The 5,000-nt window shown below is 32.8% G+C and overlaps 1 long non-coding RNA gene across 8 annotated transcripts in view; it reads left to right on the plus strand.

The window, feature by feature from the left end:
* The window catches only part of LOC128249805 (uncharacterized), a 428,716-nt gene that overhangs the window by 213,651 nt on the left and 210,065 nt on the right, over positions 1-5,000 (plus strand). For 3 of the 8 annotated variants that reach the window (XR_016245016.1, XR_016245013.1, XR_008265925.2), the window contains exon 3: positions 3,835-5,000. This exon is cut by the window's right edge. The exons of the other annotated variants lie outside the window; for them this stretch is intronic. This is a non-coding gene — a long non-coding RNA (uncharacterized LOC128249805). The remainder of the gene's footprint in view (positions 1-3,834) is intronic. 8 annotated transcript variants of the gene reach the window in all.

Genomic DNA, 5,000 nt, shown 5'->3' on the forward strand with positions numbered 1-5,000 from the left:
AGTATACATCAACTGTCAGACATTATATTATGTCTTTGTATTTATTCTAAAACATTTGAGAATATATACATATGTAAAGACTGTGTATTACATACATACATACATACATACCAGTAATTCATAGAATAGAAAAAGAAATATACATAAATACACACACACACACACACACACACACACACACACATATATATATGTAGTTATATGTATATAGTTACAGGCATACATATTACATATGTGTACCAAGGGAATAGTGAGTGAGAGAGAGAGAGAGAGAAATGATAACAGAAAGGAAGAAAGAGAAGAGAGAGAAATGAGAATTTGATATTTGACTTTCAAATTCTCTGGTAACTCCACGATTATTTTGAAAACCATATGATTGTTGGACATTTATAGAAAATGAAATACATACCTGTAATTCCCCTAGTAGTCAGAGTTGTTAGAAGTGACACAATTTCTTAATAAAGTTCGGCAGAATTAGGGATTTGAATTTGAAATTACAGAATTATAAGGGAAAAATAATGCATGGAACTCATGTATTTAATTTATTTTTGTTTACTTATTATGAAGATCCTAAAACTTCTTGTCAGTTTTAATCATCGATAGCACTATTTCATTCATTTAGAAATTGTCAGCATGATACAATCTGTGACTTTTTAATTAATTAATTTATGAAGTGAGATATTTCATTAAAGATGGAAATAACGACAGCCTTGAGGAAATCCATGGAATGTGTTATTTTTTTTCCCTTTTCCTTCATAGAACATTACAGGGTGTCCAGAAAGTTTGGCTACATGGAGTAAATAAAATCATAACATAAACAATTAAATATAAGAAATAATATCTTAAATTATGTGTTAATCCCCATGTGACTACATGAAGTAATTAAAATCATAATATAAACATTTAAATATAAAAAATAATAATTTCTTAAAATATGTGTTATTCCCCATGTAGGTACATGGAGTAAATAAAATCATAATATAAACAATTATGTATAAAAAATAATAATATCTTAAAGTATGTGTTAATCCCCATGTACCCAGACTTTGTGAACACCCTGAACATTATATCCATAGAAATTTTCAGAAAATCCAAAAAAATCCATGAGTAACACTGTAGGCATTGTCTTAGGAAAGAACATCTTTGAAAACTATATTCTTTTGTTATACACTTGTCCCCTCTTTTACCTTTATCTATTACAGTTATCCCAACACCAGGAAGTGAATGTCCCCTAGAAAAAGTTACACAAAATCATCCAAGATTAACATATTAGTTCATGAAGCAATAATGCAAATTTCTTGGATATTTGTCTTAAAGACCTTATTCTCATTGAAAACGCTAAATGTATTTGAAACTAATCTCTCTCTAATGCAAAAGATAAATGGATATCTTCGAGCAGGGTTTCTTCCCTGGAATTAAACCCATCCATTTTGATCATGCATTATTTATCAACTCTGCTTATATGCAGAATTTGTCTAGGTTAGTCTTCTTCATTTCTGTTTGATGACATAATCCTTGCCAAAGAGAGATATATTTCATAACAACATAATTATCATATCATGATTTAAATTTAGCTCAGAAGCTGCTATTTGAGATCAATCTAGTAAGTTCATACATTATGGAATTTCTTTAGCCCTCTCTTAATCTTCAGCTTTGTTCTATAGTTTAATATCTAATTGTCTTATAAATAAATATATACGTTGCATCTATAATGGATTAAGTCTTCAATTTCCTTCCATATTCCTTCATTTCTTGGTTTTACAACTACTTTCTCTTCTACCATGTGTTTGAGGGGGTATATATATAAATATATTATTAAGATATCGTTTTACTGCTGGATACTCTTCCTGTGGCTAACCTCTGACTTTGAAGTACCAGGTGATTTATTCTTAATTAAAACATTCGAGATATACCAACATGACCTCAGCCCTACGAGTGAAATTTATAAAAGAATATATATATATATATATATATATATATATATATATATATATATATATATATATATTTTGGAAGGTTTGGAGGTGATGTACAGGAATTATATATTAGAAAAAACAATAAGGTACTCAAATATCTGGATGGTTGTACATTTACAGATTTTTATTAATATGTCACATGTTTTATAAATATTAGTGCTTGCACCTATTCTTGTAGGTTTATCATCATCATCAACGATGATGATTTGATGATATATGTATATACACACATATATACATACATATAACGTTTGTTATGATATGAGGCTTGCGCCTGAAGAATATGTTTGAGTTCTCTCAACATATGAAACTATTAGTACTGCTTTAGTACATGTATTGTGACCTTTAAATAATAATAATAATAATAATATATATATATATATAAGATGAGATTAAGCTATAAAAATCTACAAACAAGCATATTATATGTTTTCAAATCAACTGCCAGACAGATATTACTATGGTTTCAACACCTGGGTAGTACTTATCCATCTGGTGGTGCCAGTGCATCGTAATCAGCAGAAGCAAAACATTACCATAATATATTCATTACACCAACACCTGCTTGTTATACAAGTATACCAAAGTATACCAACACCAAAGTAAATAATCGATATTAACTTATAATAACAAACAGCATCTATATATATGATTTTTGTGTACTATACATACAAATGCATACACATACCTACATATATATATATATATATATATATATATATATATATATATATATATATATATATACACACATATATATATATATACACACAATCAAATCCTCTTTTACCTTGTTGTATCACATGATTTCACCATAAATTGCCTGTTGCTGATGATCAATTTATAGTAAAATCACATGATATTACAGTGTCATCTGTTAGTGCTGACAAAATTTTGTCAGCTGACATAATCTTTGCTTTTCAAGCATTTGTTGTCAGCACAAGATGATTTCTAGGGTGGTTTACCATAGTCTACAGAATTAAAAACAACACATCCAAATTATGTTCCAGTATCCAAAGAAAGTGCTGTGTAGAATGGGTAGGAAGGCTGCTTGTTCATGGTATTTAAATTGCGATAGGAGTTCATATTTTATTATTACAGATGGATAGTATGGGGACATTAATTCCATGTGCTGTTCATTAAAAAAGGTCTTAAATTTCACGCTACGTTGGCTTTGTCGTCTCGTTTTATTTAACATATATATGATCACATAGAACTTGCATTAGATTCCTCACTCATACTATTATCGAACTGGGAGTCTAACTACAGTTCTTCTGGAACACTTACCTGCCATTTTGGGTCTTCTGGATAACAAAACCTCTCATATATAGCAGGCATCTTTCAGATTCTTATTTCTTTACTGCCCCCAAGGGGCTACACACAGAGGGGACATCTTTCAGAGGCATCTTTCAGATTCTTATTTCTTTACTGCCCCCAAGGGGCTACACACAGAGGGGACATCTTTCAGAGGCATCTTTCACATTCTGTCAACCAAATTTACACAAAGATTTGGTTGGTTCAGAGCTACGGTAGAATGCAATTGCTCAAAGTACCGTGAAGTGAGATTGAACAGAAAACCATATGGCTGGGGAAGCAAACTTCTTATTTCAGCATCTGGGAAAATTCCTTGCAGTATTTCTTCCAAATTTTGAATTCTGAGTTCATCTTTTTATGGTCAATAAAATAAAAAACTATAAAGTACCATAAACTATAAAGTTAATTGTAACCTAATAGCCCCGTCCCTTAAAACTATTGGCTTTATGTCTAAATGAAAAGAAAAAAAAATAATTGATTATTTAATTAAGCTTTTCCATTTCTCAGACATATTGTTTATATTTCTTTTTTGTTTCTTTTCCAGGTAAGTCATACAAGTGTCTTTGGACCACTCATTTACCAATTCCTGAGATATTGTGGGACGTACAGGAGGATACCAGAAATGAAACATGGTGAAGACAGACGTCTGAAGGGGTTTATTTTGGAGGTGAGGGGCTGTGCTGAAAATACTGGGACTAACAACTGAAAGAGGTGACTAATTCATTGTAGTTCCCTTCTGCCCTCTCCTTCATTCTACCCCTCCCTTTCCTTACCTCTGCCCTCTCCCTCTCCTTACCTCTGCCCTCTCCCTCCTTCCCTCCACCTCTTCTCTCTCCTTCCCTCCAATCCCTCTTTCTCGCCTTCCATCCACCTCTCTCTCTCTTTCTCTCTCTCTCTCTCTCTCTCTCTCTCTGTATCCATTTATATATATAACTTTTGTATATGTGTGTGTGTGTTTTTCTGAGTAGATGTATGTGTATGGTGTGTGCAGGCGTGAGTGTTCTAAATAATAGATATTTTATACCTTAATATGTACGACAAACCCAGCTTTTGTCCATAGTAATAAAACAAGCAAGAAAATTCTCTTCATCGGCTTCAAACAGTTCCAGATTGCTCATGGACAAAGTGTACCTGGTTCGTTTCTGCTCAGGAATCAAAAGGCGAGGGACCCACCTTGCAGAAACCTTTGAGAACCGAAGTTCTTGTCACAACGTTGTCTGTTCTTTCAAGTGAGATGCTGTCTCTTGGCTATTTGACGACATGATATTTTTGGCAATCTTGCATTATCATACCAAGACAAGGTCAAGGTTGTCCTTAGTGGTCGCAGTTGGAGGTCATCCTGGTCTGGGGTCATCTTCCACACTCTCCCTCCCATGCTTGAATTCATTTGCCAAGCGTTTGACTGTTGCATATGAAGGAGCATTGTCTGTTAAGGTTCTCACCATATAGTTCTATATTTAAGAGGTGAGGAATTATGTACATTATTTGGTGGATATTTGTCCTCATCTTGTTTGTTGTTAACACAACGTTGCAGCTAATATACCGTCCAGCCTTCATCAGATGTCTTGGGGAAATTTCGAACTTGAGTTCTCATTCTTATGGATATATGGCATAGTGGTTAAGAGCGCAGGCTACTAACCCCAAGATTTCAAGTTTGATTCCAGTCAGTAACCTGAATAATAATAATAATAACATTGAAAAATATCTTAG

Source organism: Octopus bimaculoides, chromosome 18, assembly GCF_046866305.1.
Source record: "Octopus bimaculoides isolate indiv1 chromosome 18, ASM4686630v1, whole genome shotgun sequence".
NCBI classification, from domain to species: domain Eukaryota; kingdom Metazoa; phylum Mollusca; class Cephalopoda; order Octopoda; family Octopodidae; genus Octopus; species Octopus bimaculoides.